Below are 23,642 nucleotides of genomic sequence, written 5' to 3' on the forward strand. Positions count from 1 at the left end.
TGTGCCCGCTTCCCCTGTGTGCGCTCCCACTGTGCTGTGTGCCCGCTTCGGCTATGCTGTGTGCCTGCTTCCCCTGTGCGTGCTCCCACTGGGCTGTGTGCCCACTCCAGGCACCAGGGCAATGCGCCTCCCCTTAGTGCTGTGTGGCTCCCTCGCCTAGGGCTGTGTGCCCCCCCTCCCCTAGGGCTCTGTGACTCCACCCATTGCTGTGTACCACTCCCAGTGCTCTGTACCACCCCCAATGCTGTGTCCCCCCATTACCATGCTCCCCATGCTATCTGTGCTCTGCAAGTGTTGTCCATTTCCCCCAGTGCCCACTAATGCTGTCCATGCCCCTAGTGCTGTCCGTGCCCCCCTAGTGCTGTCCGTGCCCCCCTAGTGATGGACATGCCCCCCCTAGTGATGTTCGTGCCCCCAAGTGCTGTCTGTTCTCCCCCCGTGCTGTCTGAGCTCCCCCCAGTGCTGTCTGTGCTCCCCCCAGTGCTGTCTTTGCCTCCCCAGTGCTGTTTGTGCCCCCAGTGCTGTTTGTACCCCCCAGTGATGTATGTGCCCCCAAATGCTGTCTGTATCCCAAAGCCATATCCATGCCTCCCAGTGATGTATATGCCCTCAGCCCCTCCAGTGATGTATATGCTCTCAGTCACTCCTGTGATGTATATGCCCCAGCGGCTCCTGTGATGTATATGCCCCCAGCGTCTCCTGTGATGTATATATCACAGGTGGGGCTGGAGTATACACATCACAGGAGACACTGGCAGCATATACATCCCATGAGGGGCTGGGGCATATACATCACATGAGGGGCTGGGGTATATACATCACATGAGGGACTGAGGCATATACATCATGTTGGAGATGCTGAAGCCATACACATCACAGGAGGGGATAGGGGCAAATACATCACATTGGAGACACTGGGGTATACACATCAGAGGAGAGGTGGGGGAATAAACATCACAGGAGGGGCTGGGTCATACAAATCAAAGGAGGGGCTGGGTCATCTCCTGTAATGTATATACAGCAGTCCTAGCATCTCCTATGTGATGTATATACAGCAGTCCCAGCGTCTCCTATATGATGTATATGCCCCCAGCCCCTCCTGTGATGTATATACAGCAGTCCCAGTATCTAATGTGATGTATATGATTTACCAATCTGATTATCACAAAGAGTTGACTGCGCTCAAGACTGAGACAATCCTGAAAAAGCAGTTGTGAGAAGCAACATGATCAATGTCAGTGAAAATTAACTGCCGCACCAAAGAGAAGCAGCTCCAACCACCACAGTAGGGGTGAGTTAATTAATTGTTTGACCAAATGTAGCAGGGTAGTTTTCACATTGATAATTTGGTGCGGCCCCCAAAGGTTGGTAGAAATTTCCAAATGGCCTCCAGCAGTAAAAAGCTTCCCCACCCCTGGTCTAATGCAATGATCTGTCTTTTCCTCCAGAAGCCTCAAAACACCCCTGCTGAAAAATGAAAATTTTCTATATAGTCTGTACATTGACCTCATAGGGGAATATCATTCAATATATTGAATACAGCCAAAATAATCCGTGTGAAATTCATAAATTAGACACAAACTAATGTCTAGAATTCTGGAAGCACTGCTGAGTGTATCAGATCACAGGAGCCATTGCGAGAGCAGCAGGTGAACATACAAGGAGATAACTCCTGAACTTGAATATGCTCAGTCATTGATTTTTTAAGAAACAGGGAAAAATTATTACTTGAACAATAAAGGCCCCGTCACACTAAGCAACATTGCTAGCAACATCGCTGTTAACGAACAACTTTTGTGACGTAGCAGCGATGTTGCTAGTGATGTCGCTGTGTGTGACATCCAGCAACAACCTGGCCCCTGCTGTGAGGTCGTTGGTTGTTGCTGAATGTCCTGGGCCATTTTTTAGTTGTTGCTCTCCCGCTGTGAAGCACAGATCGCTGTGTGTGACAGCGAGACAGCAACAACTAAATGTGCAGGCAGCAGGAGCCGGCTTCTGCGGAGGCTGGTAACCACAGTAAACATCGGGTAACCAAGAAGCCCTGTCCTTGGTTACCCGATATTTACCTTTGTTTCCAGCCTCCGCCGCTCTCACTGTCAGTGCCGGCTCCTGCTCTGTGCACATGTAGCTGCAGGACATATCGGGTTAATTAACCCGATGTGTGCTGTAGCTAGGAGAGCAGGGAGCCAGCGCTAAGCATTGTGCGCTGCTCCCTGCTCTGTGCACATGTAGCTGCAGTACACATCGGGTAATTAACCCGATGTGTGCTGTAACTAGGAGAGCAAGGAGCCAGCGCTAAGCGGTGTGCGCTGCTCCCTGCTCTGTGCAGCTACACCCTGTACTCTATACCCTATATATGTACCCTGTGCAGCTGCACCCGGTGTGCGCTGCTCCCTGCTCTGTGCACATTTAGCTGCAGCACACATCGAGTAATTAACCCGATGTGTGCTGTAACTAGGAGAGCAGGGAGCCAGCGCTCAGTGTGCGCTGCTCCCTGCTCTCTGCACGTGTAGCTGCGTGCGCTGGTAACCAAGGTAAATATCGGGTTGGTTACCCGATATTTACCTTAGTTACCAAGCGCAGCATCTTCCACGCGGCGCTGGGGGCTGGTCATTGGTTGCTGGTGAGCTCACCAGCAACTCGTGTAGCGACGCTCCAGCGAACCCTGCCAGGTCAGGTTGCTGGTGGGATCGCTGGAGCGTCGCAGTGTGACATCTCACCAGCAACCTCCTAGCAACTTACCAGCGATCCCTATCATTGTTGGGATCGCTGGTAAGTTGTTTAGTGTGACTGGACCTTAAGGCTCTTTAAAAGAAAGTTTTTTTGGTATGTAGTATAGAGCACACATTGCACATTGTCTGTACAGGTTTTATACAGGGGTGTGATGATTACGTGGTATACTATTGGATTTCTTTATAAAATGTTTTGAGACCTCTTATTCTTTACAAGACGGTACATTGCAGTACATTTTTTTTTTTTACATACTTTCCACAAGACATATGTCAGGGATGCCCTCTAGTGTCGCTTTATGACATACCACTATTCTACAGTTTTCATTTTAGAAGAAAAAAAAAATGTTTATGCCAATTTATTTTTATGGAATAATGTTATATTGCTTTATAAAAACAGCACATTGGCCAATTTACATGTACTTAGATCCATTCCCAACTGATAATAGATTATGTACTGATAACTGAAAGAAATTGTGGAATTACATCCCAGGAACCTCTAGGCACAGCCAGCCAGGCTGCTAAGGCTTTTCCCATTGCATAGACCAAGATATTATTGGAATTGTTAATTGTAGTAGAATTTACCACAAAGTATGATTCATACAAATACCACAATATGCCCATTCACTTAAATAGGCTGTGTAAAAAAAAAATAAAGTTTAGTCTTCCACTTTTCTGTAGGTACCAGTGTGACGCCCTGGACTAGCCAGGTAGTCACAGGTAGGCCCCCTGCACAAACCCCAGGCCCTAAAAAGCTATCAGCAGCCAACTTAAAAACCCTGAGTCACCCCTTTCAGGTCTTGACGTTCACACCCGGGGGCGGAGCCAGGCGGTTGGCCACACCCACCAAAGAGTTCGGATAGCCTGAGGTGGGAAAAACACAGATCGGTTAGGGAAGTGAAAAGGAGAGGAGGAGGAGAGGGGAGCAAACGGGCTCCCCCGACATCTACTAGCCGGGGAGCGGACTCCCGTTCCTGAAGCAAAGGAAGTCAGCATTCTACTATAGAGGTGCAGGAGAAAGGCAGGGACCACCAACCTGAGTAAGGGGCAAAGCGCAGCCGGCTGCAGGCACCGACCACCATCCTTTTGGTTTACCAGAGACTCCGGTGTATTTATAATAAAGAGTACAACAGTGCCCTCGGGCAGCGCATTGCACCGCACCATCCCGCCTGCACCTCTCGCCCAATCGGGCCCCCGGGGCCACCAACCCCTGCCCACGGAGGGGATCAACACCAAGCTGCACAACACCGTTCCCAGGAGCCTAGTCAACAGCAGTGGTGGTGCCCACTCACTCACCACAACCCGTGGGTGGCGTCACGAACTTAACCCCCAAACAACCGTGTCCCCGGCCGTGAACCTCCACACCGAACACCACCCCCCATGTAGCGCCAGCATCCCTTCAGAGCAACGTGACCCCCGGGTCCGGGAGGAGCTCAAGCCACCCACCGATGAGCACGGATCCGAGCGGCTCGGCAGCCAGCCGAGACCCGGGGCGGTACACATCGACTCTTCTGGCGTCACGAACAGGATTGAACCCATCCACTTACCGGTGGAAGTGCGCCTTGTCTCCAACGGCAGTGGCAGCCCGCTGAAAAATCGCAGAATCTGCCATCTTTGGGCGTAAAGTTTCCCACCAAAGCTGTCTTCCCGCGAAAAGAGCGGGAGAGTAGAGCCCCGGCCCTTGGGAAAAGAGTGGTGCAGAAAGAAAGCAGAGTGCCCCGAAAAAACCAAGGGGGAGCGGGTGAAGATCTGTGGCATGTAGCTGACGCTGTGAAGTGCAGGGACGCCAGGACTCTGCCGAAACCCATTCCTGAACACCAACGCGGAAGGATGTGTCGGAAGATCCAGGCCCAGGCTGATTTCCGAATGGAGCGGTGGATGGCCGAGGTGGAGGAGCTAGCTGCTGCCATGCGAGCACGCGAAGTGGAGGCAACCTTGAAGGAGCGGGTAAGCGACCCAAGCCCCTATGTCCCCAAGGGGTCGGCCGATGCGGCTGAGGGACCCGGTTTGCCCCTGCCCTCTATGTTGCCTCCCTCACCGCCCATACCGGTTGCCGCTGCTCCCTCGCTCGGTCCGCCGCCACCAACATCGGCAGTGGAGTCCGTTTTACCAGCCTGTAAAGACCCGCCTGCAGAAGACGCCAGCAGTCAGCCCGTCATCTCTCCGACACCCATACCGGCCCCACGTCGCACCCGCGTCCAGAAAGTACGCCGTCCCAACTTGGACGCACCAGCGATCCCAGAGGAAGCCACTCTCCAGATGACAATGGCCCCGGAAGTCCGCCCGGCCAAGATGGAGGCGGTCCTCGACCAGAAGCCAGCACTGCAAGTCACGTTGACCGCTCCCAGACACCCGGCCTCAGCTGAGGCACGGCGGGGATGTAGCTGCCAAGCGGCAGAGCAGGCCATGCCACAGCGGAGAGTGACTCCGGTTGGGCCCGTCCCCTACACAGGCTGACCAAGAGCAGGCACCCGGCGCTCTGTGTTGGAAGCGGCAGCAACAGCAGCTGCGCAGGGAGATTGTTGCCCGAGAGGGGTGTATAGTGGATGTGCATGCCCGCATGTATATGGAGAAAGATCACCTGCAGCGAGCTACCATCGGGGTCCAGAGCAGTGTACCATGCGAAGGTGGTACTGGAGGCCCATGATGGAGAATGGACTGTTGAGTGAGGTAGCGGTTCCCGGCTATCCCATCAGCCCCAAACAACCGCGGCCCCGGCCGTGAACCTCCCCAACGAACACCACCCCCCATGTAGCGCCAGCATCCCTTCAGAGACTGTGCAGGCATGATACTGTGTGGGATAGTGTAGTGGCATGCTATTGTGTAAGAGACATCTTATTATATACGGATGACTGTGGAAGTATTCTATATAGGTGGCTGTGGATGCATTTGGCAGTACATCATACTCTGTTTGTGGGGGTCCTGTGGAAGCCATGAAAAATGTACCATATACTATATGAGAACACTAAAGAACATGAGTAGGAGCCATGCAAAACCCTTATGTATTATACACACGTGGACAAAACTGTTGGTACCCCTCGTTTAATGAAAGAAAAACTCAATGGTCACAGAAATAACTTGAATCTGACAAAAGTAATAAATAAAAAAATCTATGAAAAGGACAAATGAAAGTCAGACATTGCTTTTCAACCATGCTTCCACAGAATTTAAAAAAAATTAAACTCATGAAACAGGCCTGGACAGAAATGATGGTACCCCTGAAAATAAAATGACAAAAGGAATATGTTAAATCAAGGTGTGTCCACTAATTAGCATCACTGGTATCTACAGTCTTGTAATCAGTCAGTGGGCCTGTATATAGGGCTACAGATACTCACTGTGCTGTTTGGTGACATAGTGTGTACCACACGCAAAATGGACCAGAGGAAGCAAAGGAAAGAGTTGTCTCAGGAGATTAGAAAGAAAATTATAGACAAGCATACTAAAGGTAAAGGATATAAGATCATCTCCAAGCAGCTTGATGTTCCTGTGACTACAATTGCACATATTAATCAGAAATTTAAAATCCATGGGACTGTAGCCAACCTCTCTTAACATTGCCGTGGGAGGAAAATTAATGACAAATCAAAGAAATGAATAATATGAATGATAACAAAAGAACCTCTAAAGAGATTAAAGGTGAACTTAAAGCTCAAGGATCATCAGTGTCAGATCGCACCATCCATCGTTGTTTGAGCCAAAGTGGACTTCATGGGAGACGACCAAGAGGACACCATTGTTGTAAAAAATCATAAAAAAGCCAGACTGGAATTTGACAAACTACACGTTGACAAGCCACAAAGCTTCTGGGAGAATGTCCTATGGACAGATGAGACAAAAATTGAACTTTTTGGCAAGGCAAATCAGCTCTATGTTCACAGATGGGAAAATGAAGCATATCTAGAAAAGAACACTGTCCCTACTGTGAAACATGGAGGAGGCTCTGTTATGTTCTGGGGCTGCTTTGCTGCTACTTGCACAGGGTGTCTTCCATCTGTGCAGGGTATAATGAAATCTCAAGACTATCAAGGGATTCTAGAGAGAAATGTGCTGCCCTGTGTCAGAAAGGTTGGTCTCAGGTCATGGGTCTTGCAACAGGATAATGACCCAAAACACACAGCTAAAAACACCCAAGAATGGCTAAGAGGAAAACATTGGACAAGTCTGAAGTGGCCTTCTATGAGCCCTGACCTAAATCCTATTGAGCATCTTTGGAAAGAGCTAAAACAGGCCGACTGGAAAAGGCAACGTTTAAACATAAGACAACTGGAGCAGTTTGCTCTTGAGGAGTGGGCCAAAATACCTGTCAAGAGATTCAAGTCTCATTGACAGTTACAGGAATCGTTTGATTGCAATGATTACTGCAAAAGGTTGTGCAAATAAATATTAGGTTGAGGAGTAAGCATCATTTCTGTCCAGGCCTCTTTCATGAGTTTTATTTTTTTAAATTCTGTGGAAGCTGAAAAGCAGCAATGTCTGACTTTCATTTGTTCATTTTCATAGATTTATTATTTATTACTTTTGTCAGATTCAAGTTATTTCTGTGACCATTGGGTTTTTTTCTTTCGTTAAACGAGGGGTACCAACAATTTTTTCCACGTGTGTTTATGAATGTAGCCTTTGATTTTCAAACAAATTTTCTGTGTGAGCAAATGTAAAAAATTTGGCATAACATAACCTACTAATTGCCAGACTGCAATACTCAATATATACCCGTCTTTAAGATCAACCATGCCATTGTGTCCCAGACACTCAGCAGGGAACACTCTTACTGAGTATGTGCCCATTGCATCTATAGGGCCCAGGCGGACCCACCAAGATTTTCCTAGGTAAAGTGCTGCAGGGAAAAAGGTAATTTTTTTTATGAAGAGGCATCATTGACAGTTTTGCGGTCATTTTTGCTGCCAGCATTTTTTGCTTCTATAATTTTAACTATAACAATCGGGTGGCTTCCCCTCTTAGTTTAGAATGAACATGCTACAACAAGTGGGTTGCTCCCCCTCTTAGTGTAGAATGAACATGCTCCAACAAGTGGGTGGCTTCCCCTCTTAGTGTAGAATGAACATGCTACAACAAGTGGGTGGCTTCCCCTCTTAGTGTAGAATGAACATGCTACAACAAGTGGGTGGCTTCCCCTCTTAAGGGGGCTTTGCACGCTACGATATCGTTAATGTTTTATCGTCGGGGTCACATTGTTAGTGACGCACATCCGGCGTCATTAACCATATCGCAGCGTGTGACACTTACCAGCGACCTTAAGTGACCTCAAAAATGGTGAAAATCATTCACCATGGAGAGGTCATCCCAAAACCAAAAATCGGTAATGGTTGATTATCGATGTGGTTCGTCGCTCTTGCGGCAGCACACATCGCTGTGTGTGACACCGCAGGAGCGAGGAACGTCTCCTTACCTGCCGCCGGCCGCAATGCGGAAGGAAGCAGGTGGGCGGGATGTTACGTCCCGCTCATCTCCGCCCCTCTGCTTTGATTGGCCGGCCGCTTAGTGACGTCGCGGTGACGTCGCTGTGATGCCGAACGTCCCTCCTCCTTGAGGGAGGGATTGTTCAGCAGTCACAGCGACGTCGCAGAGCAGGTAAAGTGCGTGTGATGCTGTTGCAGCGATAATGTTCGCTACGGCAGCGATCACACGATATCGCATGCACGACGGGGGCGGGTGCTTTTGCGTACGATATCGCTAGCAATTGCTAGCGATATCGTAGCGTGTAAGCCTGCTTTAGTGTAGAATGAACATGCTACAACAAGTGGGTGGCTCCCCTTCTTCGTGGAGACGAAGAAGCAAGCCAGCATTATTGCTAAAAGAAACAAAAAGAATAAAAATTACTGTGTTACTATTAGAGATGAGCGGTTCTGTCAAGGCTCAGTTTGCCGGCAGCAAACAAGCCTAGCTCCACAGCCTCGAGCTTGACCCGAACCCTGGGTCAAGTCACTGATTGGCAGTTTGAGTCTTTGCCCACATATAGTCAGCCATAAGAAGAATACTTCCAGGGGGAGGGTGGGTAGGCTTTTTCAAACTTTTTTTTTTGCACACTACATCCGAGCACACTGTTTTTACCCACAGAGTGCGCCGTTCAAACACTGCAAGTGTGACGCCCCTGGACTACTCAAGTCGTCACAGGGTACTGCACGCTCTTTCTCTTCAGTGCAGGATTCAACCCCCCATTGTTCTTGGTTCCCATCCTGCAGTACTGCCTACACAAGCATATACAAATCCTAGTCACACCTCACACCACACCCTGTCAGGCACACCAGTGGGCTGCTAAGCTGGAATAATGCCGCCCACCTAGGGGTCAGGCAGGGAGGTGGGAGGTGACAAGTCAGTCGGCTCCAGGGGAGCAAAGTGAGAGGAAGGAAAGTAGCCCTCAGCTGTGAGGAGCTCAGAGGAAGCTGGGAGTTGTAGCTCCCAGGGGAGAAGCAGATTAGGTCACAGATGGTGGTCTGGACCTTGAGGAGTCGGAGACCCGGTCGCGGGAGATTGGGACTGGGTGCTTGGCTAGTCTTGGAGGATAGCCAGCAGCCACAGTTCAATAGCCGGGCTGGGACTGAAGGCACGTCAGGGTACATGAACCCTAGGTCGGGGAGAGACTTCAAGCAACCCGGCAATTAACCTGCGAAGGACAGGGCCTCTATTGACTGTTCCCACGAAGCTCAGAGATCAGGGGCACTAGCGCAACAAGGGGGATTGGGCTTCCAAGCAAAGCAGCCCACTGAAATCCAAAGCGTGAGCTCCTGAGAGCAAGCTCTTCCACTTAGCCACAGTGGAGAGCAGGGCCCAGTAAGCTCCAAGCTTATGGGCCACTTGAACACTCTAAAATACTGTGCCCAGAGGCAGGCCACAGACCACCAGGCAGTGCTGCAGGGGACAGGACCCGGACGAGCTCCCCCAAGAGGGCAGCGGCACCCAGAGACTTGGTTTACCACGTTGTCAGCATCTGCTTTCCTTCTGAGTGAGTTCCTGATTAACCCCTGCAACCAGCGAGCCTGTGCTCCCCCTGCAACCCATCCCACCATCCAGAGTCCCGATGCTTTCCCCTACCCGTGGAGGGTAACGTCATCTGGTTGCCCCACTCCATCACCCCGGGTACTCCCAGTGGCAGCAGCACTCCCTATTACCACACACCAAGGATGGCGTCATGAACTATATATATCTCCCCTGTAAATAGCCCCCTTATTCATTCGGGTGTGACCCTTAGCCCCCGGGTCCGGAGACCCTTGAGCCATGAGTAGGGACATCCGGATCCAACCGGTTTGACCGCTGCTGGGGCGGTACACAAGCGGCTCACACTGGGATCAGCACCAAGTGCATCTGAGCACAGTGTTGCTTGCATTTTGTTCCCTTGTAAAGCATCCGATCCACAAACCCTAACTTTGATTTTTACATTTGGTGTTCGGTGATGATGACATGACAGCTGGGCACCTTTCTAACGCTATTAACCTGCAGATTTACTCTATATCTGCAGATAAATAACATTATCCGACCTGATAGGTGGCCTTTACATCCTGACAACCATTTATAGTTAGTATACATTTTTTTTTTTTATAAATTTAGGCCTCTTTTAGCTTTTTTTATCGTTTTATTCTGAATAGAACAATTATATTCATTTTATTAAAGTGCAATTGACTTTTGAATTAAATATTATATTGTGAGGTTTTTTTTTACTAATTCTGCAAATAAAACAATATCAAACTCAATGTAGAGCATATCATTTGAGGTTACACAACATGCCTATTATAAAAATCTGGATTTATGGATTGCTTCTCCTACAAAATCATGAAAATTTATCATCATATTTATCCTCTGACAACAATAAAAGAATTGATATTATTATGCTTTAAAAACTCTTGTCACTGGATATATTGAATAAAAGTGCACTGGGAAATACGCTCATGGAAAAGACTATAAAGGGGCTCTTTATGGAAACCTTCACAACATCCTTCCCTCCCCCTTCTCTTTAAAGCCCATCTCAACTTCGAGCAACCTGAAGGCTGGCATTCAGTGAATAAAACCCAGCTACCAGACTGTACCATGTAAACATCCCACAGGGGGAAATGAACTGGTTGGGAGACAAACTTCACCAAGGAATACAAATTTAGCGAAGATTTAATAAAACGTAAAGCCAAGATTGGAGGATTTGTCCTTGAAGACACGGCAATCCGGTGGATGCTAGTCCACTTTCCCCTTATGCTTTATATAGGACAAGATTTAAGAAAAGTTTCTAATTAGTTTCCATTAACATTTTACTTTCTCTCCTTTGTCTGCATCACACACCCCTCTCCTCCCTCTTGCTGCCTCTATCTTTCCATCCAACCCCCCCAGTAAAGGGCAACGAAGTTTGAGAAAAACAGGCATCCAGCAGGGAGCTGCAGAACCATGAGAGCCTTGAGGACTGGATGAGAAAATCTTACAATCAGGTGGGATATAATTTTGTACGTAAGTCATCGTAGTTACAAACGGGGTAAAACCTGTAATAACTGACTGTAGAAATAAAAAATGATGGCATAAACATCTTCGTATACTAAATCTCAGGTCAGTGATGTGTGGATGAGGCTGAAGAAGGCCACGCACATCTATACACCTTAGTAATCACTTTTACGTTGTCTGGGGTAAAGTCGTCTCTATCTCTCCAGTCATTTTTAGGATTTGTTATTCATAAAGGTGTGTCTGTTTATGACCTATAAAAAGACTTAAAAAATGAATGTTTCTCCCCATCAATATCTCATGAGATAAAAGGTGCAGGCTATGTCTATGATGTCTGAAACGAAATCCATGGAGACTTGAAAGAGGACTTCAGTAGCTCATGATCTACAGCTCTGTTAGTCCTTGTCAAACCCGACTCCTTGCACCTGCTGCGCTCACTGACCGTACTACATGGCACGTTTTACTTACATGCACTTTTTAATGATATTACAAAAGTAGTGTTTTAGGAAAAAATAAGAGCAATATGATAATGCCTATCTAACACTAGTCATAAAGAGTATTAATTTATTTTGATGGGTCCCATAAAACCTTTGCCTCACATAACATTTTTTTTACATTTACAAACAAATATTGGCTTATATTACATGATAGCACATTTTTGGGGTACATTTACCTTAACATTTATCTTTCATCATTCAGTTTTGGTGGAAAAGTTAATTTCTTCCAGACAGCTTCAGAATGCTATTAACCTGCAGAATAACCCCTTATGTGCAGGTTAATAATATTTTTTTATGTGACAGATTCCCTTTAAAATAAATCATGGATGCCTTAATTTTGCTTATGGGCAGAGCAAAAAATTGCCCTGTTTGTGGACTGTCCTGAAATTTCTGTAAGGCTGGCATCCCAGGCCAGGACCCTATAGCTATCTCTCTTAGTGGCCTGTCACAAAAGGTTCAGCATGACCTTCTTCCACTAAGCGACCTATGGTCAGGAAATGGTAAGATGACAACTTCTGGTTGGCACGGGACTTTTCCTGAGCAGGTTGGTTGTTTTTCTTTCTTGGCAGCTCTTCTGAGCCCCATCTCACTATCTCTAGAGCTTAAGAAGGCAAATAATTACTGTGCTTTGCTCTGCTGCCGCAATTTATAAGATTGGAGTGGAGCATTACACCGCTATTGACAGTGAGCATGCTCAACCTATAGGGACTCTGGCTTACTAAGAGCAAGGCAGCTGGAGGACATGTTTTTTGTTTAAGGGTACTCTCACATGAGCCTATGACTCCCATGAGTATCGGATCGCACTGCCTGGACTGGCCGGCTTCTTTCCTGAGAGGAGCAGCTCAGCTGCATGTATTACTATGCTGCAGACCCGCTCCTGTCAGGAGAGCCACAGCCAGTCCAGTCATTGCGATCTGATACTTGTGCTAGTCATAAGCTTGTGACGATTTTTTCCCACTTGTCATCTGTGTGCTCTCAGTGTGCTCTCTGTGTGCTCTCCGTGTGCAATCCGTTTTTTTACTCAGCAGCTATTAGCCATTTACAGTCTTGTACAGGAGCATTTACAGTGTTCTCTGCTACATGATAGGAATGTATCCAAAAAAACGGACGTCACCAGGATGGTCTGTGTGCGGTCCGTGTGACGTCCGTTTTTTTTTTTTTGCACCCATTGACTTGTATTGGCGAGTCTCGGACATTTTCCGGATCAAGTCGCAGCATGTTGCGACTTTTCTCGCATCCAGAATCTGGATGCGAGAAAAGTTGACAAACTGCTCTCCCTCATTGACTAACATTGGTCCAAGTGCAATGCGAGATTTTCTCGCATTGCACTCGTCTGTTTTTCACGCTCGTGTGAGCATGCCCTAACAAGCATTCTGGTTTCCCCTGGAGTCCTGGGCCTAGACATCGGCTGTGCTTTTGCACAACATGGCAGGGGATGTAACTAGTGACTGGAGAATATTATTCAGTGTAGGAGGAGAAAAAGGGGTTAAACCCGCGCAATCCGCCAAATAAGATGTAGAGATGTTGATAGTTTAATCACTCTTTTATTCCATAGGTCTACGCGTTTCAAGGTGCAGGGACCTCTTCCTCAGGACCAGAAAATCAATATGAATGTTGATTTTCTGGTCCTGAGGAAGAGGTCCCTGCACCTTTAAACGCGTAGACCTATGGAATAAAAGAGTGATTAAACTATCAACATCTCTACATCTTATTTGGCGGATTGCGCGGGTTTAACCCCTTTTTCTCCTCCTACACTGAAGACTTCTGCACGTGGGGCCGCGGCAGCCGCCATTATCCTATGCTATCTACGGTGGTTGTGACCCTTCACAACCATTTTTGGTGAGTGTATTTATCTATATACTAACCTGTACTTATCTGGTAAAACCCTATCAGCGCTTCTGTTTTTTAGCACTATTATCTGGAGAATATTATTGGCATATAAACTATATATAATTTTCTTTATTATCTTATGCAGAAAATTGACAGAATACATTTTCCTCCATTTCTGACCAACAAAATACTAATGAGTATGAATTTTCAATACTTCTTTTCAACTCATTGTTCACCATGTGCTCAATTATTTGGCACTTTGTATTTTTGATGATTCATTTTATTGACCACCTACAGTGCTGCCGGCCAATGCAAAAGGTTAATAAACCTGAATATATGAAAAAGAATATACTGTGTGAGTGCAGAATTACTGGGCAGATATTATTGTGCAGACTTATTATACAACTAAATGAAAAATATAAATTTTTCCCATCTGAATTGTTTATTTTCATCTGTTAAAGGGAAAATAATAGCCAAACTACTCAAAATCAACAAAATACATTTTGGTAATTAAAAACAAAAAAATATATCAGTGACCTACATAGCCACCCTTCATTTCAATAACAGTCATAATCCTTCTATCAACGGAGCCTGTCAGTTTCTTAATCTGGTGATGATCAACTATTTGGGCAGCACTAAAAACAGCTACCCAGTATCCAGAGAGGTGACTGCTTTCCTTCACTGTAAATCTGGCATTTAAGAAGGACCCACAAGTTCTCAATATGGGTTACATAAGGTGAGGAAAGGGCCGGGTCATTATTCTTTCATCTTTGAGGCCTTTACTGGAAGCCAAGCAGTGGAGACTTTGATGCATATGATAGAAAACTGTCCTGCATAAAAATCATGATTTTCTTGAAAGACAGACTTTTTCCTACACCACTACTTTAAAGGGAACCTGTCAGCAGAAATTTCGCAATAAAACTAAAAGATGCCCCTTCTGCAGCTCCTGGGCTGCATTCTAGAAAGGTTCCTGTTGCTATTGTGCCCCCTTTGAGACCTAAATAAATACTTTATAAAGTCTTACCTTTTTGTATGCAAATTTTTGTTATGGTCACGGGGGCGGGCTGTCTTGCATCCGTTATTCGCCCTCCTGTCGCTGTACGCCGTCCCCCATTGCTCATTTACATACACGAGGACGCCCTCCTCATGTAACTGTCCTCCCGAGGTCTCGCGCATGCCCAGTGCCACTCTCGCGGGACTGAGCACTGTGTAAAGCGTGACTGCTGGTGAGGTGATTGCGCAGGCGCGAGATTATGGGTGGCGCTGTGATTGTCATCAGTAGCGTCATCCAAGTACCTACCCATAATCTCGTGCCCGTGCTTTTCCCTCTGCCTCCACTGTTATGCGCAAGCGCTGGCCATATGAACTCACGTCACCTATTACCGCAGGCGCGAGATTATGGGCGGCGTTGTGAGTGTCATCAGCAATGTCATCCAAGTACCCGCCCATAATCTCGTGCCCGCGGTAATTAGTAAGTACTCACGGGTTGTGGTTCACTTAGATGTCAGATCTCCTGCAGAGTCCGGTGGTGCTCAGCCAGTGTAGATAAAGCGATCCAGTAGATTCTTTGAGGTAGGAAAGGCGGCACTTCACAGTGGAGTGTTTGCAATATTTTAATGTGAAACTGTAAACAAAGTTACAGCATGGATGGGGATGGGGGAGTGCAGGTACGCCGGATTAGACTGATATTTACATCAGTGTTTCAATCCCATTTTTTAAGAGCTATTAAAATTTATTTCACTGATTTTTTTCTCCCATTCTAATAGTTGTTTTTATTTATAATTTATTTATAATTAACCCCTTAATGATGGACTTAATGACTGAGCTTCATCTTTCAAATCTGACATGTACATTAATGATTTTGTTCCTGAAGAAGGAGTTATACAGCTCCGAAACACGTAGCTGAAATCAGATGTTTTAATCTCCATCGATCGTCAGTGATATTCTTCTGGCAGTGAGGATTAAGACTTTTCTTCCATCTACTTCATCAAAATGTGACGTGTTAATTTATGTGGCAATAACTATGGAATGCTTCAATATTTTCCAATATTCCAGGGATTCTAAGATTATATTATTTTTCAGACACATTATACTTTATACTACTGGTAAATTTAGGTCATGTTTTGTTTTTTTTAAACAGAGATTTTAAATATTTAGAAAAATTAGCAATCTTTAAACTTTGCATGCTTATATCATTAAGGGCTTGTTCACATTTACATAGTTACATAGGTTAAAAGAAGACGGAGGTTCATCTACTTCAACCTTCCTCCACCAATTATACATATAGTCATTGCTTGCTGCATGTGTTTGCAGGATTTATTTTTGTTGAGGAAAAAGTGAAAAACAGAATTTTACAATACCAGATTTTTGTGAAATCTCGTGGACATGCTGCTTATTTTTTCATTGCAGACAAACTATTAAAGTATTTTAAGTATTTTACAAATCTGTAGTACGCCAATACTTTCAGTGTTTTTTGCAGCGTTTTCACCCATTAAAATGAATGTGAAAAAAAAGCATAAAAAATGACGACAAAAGCATGTAAAAAATGTGTCAACATAAACATTTTCTGCAATGTTTTTCCTGCCAACACTTTGCTGTTGAGAAATCTGATACAGATAAAATACTATATAGCCGCAATCCACAATAAGTTCCTACATGGTAAAAAAGGAAACAATCAAGGAGAAGCAAAAGATGTGAATATGCTAACCAAACAGAGATGACAAACAATTGAAGAGGTTGAACTGTTATTATTAACCCCTTCAGCCCCGGGGCACTTTCCGTTTTTGCGTTTTTGTTTTTTGCTCCCCTTCTTCCGAGAGCCGTAACTTTTTTACTTTTCCGTCAATCTTGCCATATGAGGGCTTGTTTTTTGCGGGACAAGTTGTAATTTTAAATGAAACCATAAGTTTTACCATATGGTGTACTGGAAAGCAGCAAAAAAATTCCAAGTGTGGAAAAATTGCAAAAAAAGTGTGATGGCACAATAGTTTTTGGGATGTTTTATTCACGGTGTTCACTATATGGTAAAACTGATGTGTGGGTATGATGCCTGAGGTCGGTGCGAGTTTGTAGACACCAAACATGTATAGATTTACTTGTATCTAAGGGGTTAAAAGAAATTCACAAATTTGTCCAATAAAAGTGGCGCACGTTTTGCGCCATTTTCCGAAACACGTAGCGTTCTTATTTTTTGGGATCTATGGCTCAGTGATGGCTTATTTTTTGCATCTCGAGCTGATGTTTCTAATGGTAGCATTTTTGCGCAGATGCTACGTTTTGATCGCCTGTTATTGCATTTTGCGTAAAACTTGCGGCGACCAAAAAACGTAATTTTGGCGTTTGGAATTTTTTTGCCACTACGCCGTTTAACAATCAGATTAATTGATTTCATATTTTGATAGATCAGGCATTTCTGAACGCGACGATACCAAATATGTGTATATTTATTTATTTTTTAACCCTTTAATTTTCAATGGGGGGAAAGGGGGGTGATTTGAACTTTTAGGTTTTTTGGTTTTTTTTAAAACTTTTTTTTACTTTTTTTATTTTATTTTACTAGTCCCCCTAGGGGGCTATAGCGATCAGCAATCTGATTGCTGATCGCTATCTGCTGATCACAACTATACCGCTGTAAACAGCAGAAATAGTCACTTTCTTTATTCCTCTGCTCCGTGCCGAGGAAGAATGAAAGTGAAACTTCATAGCATCAGGCGTCATCACATGACCCTGTGCTACGATGGCAACCACCGAACGTCACGTGATCACTCACGTGACGTCCGGAGGGGGCGGCGGTGAGTAAAAAACATGGCCGCGCGCATATAGATCTCGCTGCCAGACTTTGGCAGCGAGATCTAAGGGGTTAATGTTCCGGGTGGAATGCGATTCCACTCGGAACATGTAGGCACACATGTCAGCTGTTGAAAACAGCTGATATGTGTGCCGAACCACGCCGCCTGCCCGCGGCAGGGGGCGGGGCTTACCGGGACACGATCCATGACGGAAAGATCCGTCCATGGTCGTGAAGGGGTTAATCTGGATCAATCAAATACAGTTAGATGGTGATTCTGTTTCGGAGGCCATCATATGTGAAAAGTCCAGATTGTTATATGCTAATCTTATTAAGAAAAAGCCTAGGACAAGTGCTAAGTGTACTTAGTGATTTTAAGGCCCTGTGCGCACACTGCGTTTTTACCTGCAGTTTTACCCACAGTTTTGCTGCAGAAATTTCTTGAGAAATGTGTGTAATCTTTCTGCAGACATTTCCCAGCAAAGCCTATGGGGGAAAAAAATAGCTGTGCGCACACTGCGTTTTTTTCTCAAGAAAATTCTTTCTGCAGATTTTCTTGAGAAAATTTCTTGAGAAAATGTGCATGTCACTTCTTTTCCGCAGGTAGCTGCGGTATTTCACTCCATTCACTGTAATGTAATCGCGAAATACCACGGGTATACCGCAGGTAGCAAATGACGTGTGGTATACCCTCGATATAGCCGTGATTTACCCGCGGTAATGTTCATAACTGCCCTGTGTTTTGCAGGGAAGTGATGTCATTATGACAGGAAGAGGAAGCAGAGCAGAAAGTAAACACACACACATCACACTACCTGGATGCCGCATGGAAGCACTTACATGTGACCTCCGGGTGCCCGTGTAGTCTGTGTCCCGCTCCAGCCCCGCGGCTGCCTGCACTACAGTGTGTCAGTGTCTGCCCGCAGTATCAGCAGCTTCTCTCACTGCAGTGCTGGCAGCCGTGGGGATGACGAGCGCTGCTGTAAGAAGGTTAGATGAGATCATTACCTGCTGTGACGATCTCCTGCTCTCCTGACGTCAGCGCTGTCATTGCCTTCTATGCCCATCTCGCGGGTGGCCCAAGACTGTGACAAGCGGTGACGTCACGGGCTCTCGCGATACTGCTGAGAATGTGGCGGGCATAGAATTCAGTGACCGTGCTGACGTCAGGAGAGCAGGAGATCGTCACTGCAGTGACCTGGGCTGACCTATTGATGTTAGCTCAGGTCACTGCACTGCTCTCCTAGCCAATGGGGAACATTTTGCTCTTCATTGACTGGGACAGTGACTATGGTATGGATCATCGTGGGACCGCCTTATTGGATTACTCTGGACCTCGAATTGATTGTTCTTTTCAATAAATTGGTGAAAGAGGGGATGTTTTGGGCAGTGTTTTTTCAAATAAAACTATTTTTGTTGCCTATTTTTTATTTCTTACTGACTGGGTTCGTGATGTCAGGTATCTGATAGACGTGTGACATCACTAACCCCAGGGCTTGATGCCAGGTGACATTACACATCTGGCATCAACCCCATATATTACCCCGTTTGCCACCGCAACAGGGCAATGGGATGAGTTGGGGCAAAGCGCCAGGATTGGCACGTCTAATTTATGCACCACTTCTGGGGCGGCTGTAGCCTGCTATTTTTAGGCTGGGGAGTGTCCAATAACAGTGGACCTCCCTAGTCTGAGAATACCAGACCACAGCTGTCCACTTTACCTTGGCTGGTGATCCAATTTAGGGGGGACCCTTCATTTTTTGTTTTATTGCCCTCTGTTTTGGATTACCAGCCAAGGTAAAGCTGCCAGGTGTGGTCTGCAGGCTGCAGCCATCTGTTTTACCCTAGCTGGCTACAAAAGATATGGGGGACCTTACGTCGTTTTTTTTTTAATTATTTTTTTTTTGGGCTAAATACAAGGCTAAGCACCCTTTAGTGCCACATGAAAGTCACTAAAGGGTGCCAGCTTAAAATATGCAGGGAGGTGGGACATTATATAGGTCTTTCTCATCTATTATCTATCTATCTATTCATCTATCCATCTTTCCCTCTATCCATTATCTGTCTATCTATCTAGCTATCGATTATCTATCTATTATCTATATTATTAATTGCAGTTACAGCATAAAAAAACGCAGGGACCAACCTGCGGAAAAACTGCAGCAAAACCGCACATGCGTTTTTATCGCTGTTTTAATGCATTTTTTACCGCAGGTGCGGTAATCTTCAACTCCCAGAAGTTTCTCAAGAAATTTTCTTGAGAAAAATGACTTTTCTAGTGCGCACATAGCCTAAGGCCAGCAGAGGCTGGTTTGATAAATTACTTCAAGTGGCGCACTGGCATACACAGTGTTACTAAGCATGGCAAAGCTGCGAGTTTAGACAAGTCTGGGGCAAAAAAATTTGTGACCGAATTCAAAGATTACATAGAGGATGAAAGTCATCCCTCAACAAGTCTTCAACTTTGATGAAACTGGCCTCTTTTTGAAAAAAAAAGGCCAAAGAGGACGTACATTACACAGGAGGAAAAAGCACTGCCAGGGAATAAGCCAATGAAAGATAGGCTAACTCTTTTGTTTTGTGCTAATGCTAGTGGTGATTGCAAACTGAAGCCATTACTGGTGTACCATTCAGAAACTTTAAAGGCTGCTTTACACGCTGCAACATCACTAGCGATGTCGCTAGCGATCACACCAGCTCCCGTTGTTTGTGTGTCACGGGCAAATCGCTGCCCGTGGCGAATAATATCACCGGTACACATCACGCATATTTACCTTCCTAACGACGGCGCTGTGGCAAGCCGAACAACCTCTTTTTTAAGGGGGTGGTTCATTCGGCGTCACAGCGACGTCAATCAGCGGGCCACCAATAGAAGTGGAGGGGCGGAGAGCAGCCGCATTCACGTCACTTCCACCTCATTGCTGGAGGACGCAGGTACGTTGTTGTTCGTCGTTTCCGGGGTGTCACACGTAGCGATAAGTGCTGCCTTAGGAACGACGAACAACCTGCATCCAGCATGAGCAACAATATTTCGAAAATGAACGACGTGTTAACGAACCACGATTTGGTGAGTATTTCAGATCGTTAGCGGTCGCTCATAGGTGTCACACGCAACGACGTCGCTAACGATGCCGGATGTGCGTCACGAATTCCGTGACTCCAACAACATATCGTTAGATACGTCGTTGCGTGTAAAGTGGCCTTTAGACTGTTTAGTAGAAACAATGTGATTAAAAGTAAATGTGTGTGATGTGGAGGGCAAACGAGAAGACATGGGTCACAAGGGAAATTTTCATTGAGTGGATGAATAGCCCAAATGTGAAAAAATACCTCCAGGTAAATCAGTTGCCTCTTAAGTGCCTCCTGCTAATGGACAATGCTCCTGCACATCCTCCTGGTTTGGAAAACACATTTTTGGAGGAGTTCAGTTTCATCCCCGTGAAGCTCTTGCCCTACCACACCACTCATCCAGCCCATGGACCAGAATGTAATTTCAAATTTCAAGAAACTGTACACAAAAGCAATGTTTCAAAGGTGCTTTGAGGTAACATCAGATACAGAATTGTCCTGTTCTGGAAAAACCATTTCAACATTCTCAACTGCATTATCCTCATAGATAAGGCTTGGCAGGGAGTGACATCCAGGACTTTGACATCTGTGTGGAAGAATTTATGGCCAGGATGTGTCCTTGAGAGAGATTTTAAAGGGTTTGAGCCTTCCTCTGATGACCCTACACATGTGGTGCAGTCAGTTGTTGATTTGGGAACATCCATGGGTTTGGAGGTGAATGGTGAGGATGTGGAAGAGTTAGTGGATGACCACAGTGAAGAACTCACCACTGAAGATCTGCAAGACCTTCAACTAGAAGTGCAACAGACAGCAGATGAAGAAGTTTCTTCAGATGAAGAGGGAGAGACGGGGAGAATGAGACTTCTTCAGAGATTAAGGCCATCTTCTCCATGTGGAGTAAGGTTCAGGGGTTTGTGGAGAAAAATTACCCAGACAAAGCTCTTGCAGGCTGTGTCTGCAACTTGTTTAATGATAATGTCTTGCCCCATTTTAAGCAAATTTAAAGAGGTAGCAGAGACAGACTTCTTTGTACAGCTTTCTTGTGCGTCATGGGTCCACTGACTCTGAATCTGGTCCTAGTGCCAAAAGACCAGGAAGGGAAGTGACCTCATATAGTGCCTTGCCTATTTGGAGAGGGAATCCCTTTCCAAAGAATGATACAGTACAGTACCAAATGCCATGTTAAACGGTAGCATTTAAATATTTGGATTAGTCTTTTATATTTAGGTTATTTCACTTGTTATTGTTTTTACTATTAAACATCTTTATTCTCTATAAAATGCATTTTTGGTCAGTATTTTGGAGTGTCTAAAACAAATTAATTGGATTTACATTGATTCCTATGGAAATAATTGCTTTGGTTTTTGTTGGTTTCGGATCTCATCAATTGTTTTCAGACGCATTATTGACGAAACTGAGGTACCAGTGTACTTTCTGCAAAGTCAAAAGTTTACATACACTAAGTGTACTATGCCTTTAAACAATAAGGGACAGACCATATGATGATGTCCAAGAAAAAAAGAAAGAAAAATTCAGCTCACCGAGTTGCTGTAATCCGCTGTCTGTCAGGGGCTGCGCACGGAGGGCTAGGCTGCCATTTGACGATCAAAAGAAGAAAATTCCAGCGCAGTCCAATATGTCCGGTTAAAATTCATTTTTATTTAGTAAATCCATAAAAATTAGGAAAATGCAAAGCGGTCAGCAGGATATTGCATGGATGTTATACAGACCCCACAAAGCTACGCGTTTTGACGTTGAGTCTTAATCATGCTCTGGGGAGGAAGAGATGTCGGTCTCCTATAACGTGTAACACACACCCTCCCAAATTACATGCACATGTTGTCATTAAGGGAGCTTTCCCAAAGAAACATCACATTCAATAAGTGCATGCACTGCGGTTTTCCATAGAGAGAGAAAAGAAGAAGAAAAAGAAAGGAGTGAGAAGAAAAACACAGGAAGAAAGTGAAAGATTGGAGAACAAGAGATGAAATAGGGGAAATGTGTGGTGAAGAAAAGGAAGAAAAATGAGAGAAGAGAAAAAAACGAAGTAATGAATGGAAAACAATAAATAAAGGAAGGGTGAATTAAAAAACTGTGACTAAAACATAACATATACAATTATATGAGTATGAATGTAAAATAAGCTGGTGCATGATTATATAGAACAAACATTATACAAACATTGTACAAAAAATCACATCCTTGTGAATACCTTATATTACTTATTAATATTCCATATAAAATGCATCAGTAAATTTGACCCCTATCTGAATGCAGTATAAGGAAAAAGGGAGATAATAAGAGGTTTCTCCTTTTTCAGTTGTGATTATAAACATGAATACAGATGACCTTCATACGATGGCTATCTAATATAAGAACTATAGCTAGGAAATCAACGTAGAGAACCAAATCTAATGTATAATAATGGTTGACAGACAGATTCATTGATTTTAATTTTTTATTATTTATCAATAAAAATTATTGCTGAGAAATTTGTAATAAGCTAATTTTAATTTTATTAATAATATTAAGATAAATCCCAGTTAATATACTAATATAATATTACTATGTATTATAATATTGTAATCATTCAGATTCAATTTAATATATTATAACTGGATGGAATTCTTGAAAGGGAAAATTTCCATGGAATAATATGCTGGTATACTATATATAAAATTATGTATTCATTATTTATTTGAGACCCAGAAACCTAGTTCCATACATTGTATATATTTTTTGGTGGAAAACTACTAGGATATATTTATTATTACTATATATACTTTAATCCAATTATTTATTTTGATTCAAGTTATTAATTTGTAATTTTATTTATAAGATTAAATATCATTGAGTCTATAAATTTATGCTATAATCCTTTATAGTGTATAAGCAAAGGAATAAAAGTATTGTCAAGTATCTCAATCAATTTCCTGATTATAAGTAAGAGCAAAAACCTCATATTTTTGTATGCTATTATTTCCCTTAAAGATCACTATATTACAATCATCCCCTCAGCCATTATAATACTAATCTGACAAATTCTTTAGTGTAAGTTGTTGGATTCTGACATTATGAAGATGTGGAAAATACAAAGGGTGGGGGGAATTTGTCGCATCTAATAGATGGCGCCTTATTCTGGTCTTTAATGGTCCCACTGTACATCCTGTGTACTGGAGTTTACATGCATCACATGAAATGAGATATACAACATGGTTTGTATTACAATTAATGAATTGATTAATTACATATTCTTTAGAGTTGTTATTTGATTTAAATGTGCGACTTTTTTGT

At 44.4% G+C, this 23,642-nt stretch overlaps 2 protein-coding genes across 4 annotated transcripts in view; one reads left to right on the top strand and one right to left on the bottom strand.

Moving 5' to 3' along the window:
* CDH23 (cadherin related 23) overlaps window positions 1–23,642 on the bottom strand; it is a 1,872,161-nt gene that overhangs the window by 430,803 nt on the left and 1,417,716 nt on the right. The gene's annotated exons all lie outside the window — the stretch shown is intronic.
* The window catches only part of C5H10orf105 (chromosome 5 C10orf105 homolog), a 53,626-nt gene continuing 40,783 nt past the window's right edge, over window positions 10,800–23,642 (top strand). Inside the window, exon 1 of the mRNA XM_075347255.1 lies at window positions 10,800–11,158. The gene's annotated coding sequence lies outside the window, so the exon portion shown is untranslated. The remainder of the gene's footprint in view (window positions 11,159–23,642) is intronic.

The sequence above is a fragment of the Anomaloglossus baeobatrachus genome, chromosome 5 (assembly GCF_048569485.1).
Source record: "Anomaloglossus baeobatrachus isolate aAnoBae1 chromosome 5, aAnoBae1.hap1, whole genome shotgun sequence".
In the NCBI taxonomy this organism is placed as follows: Eukaryota; Metazoa; Chordata; class Amphibia; order Anura; family Aromobatidae; genus Anomaloglossus; species Anomaloglossus baeobatrachus.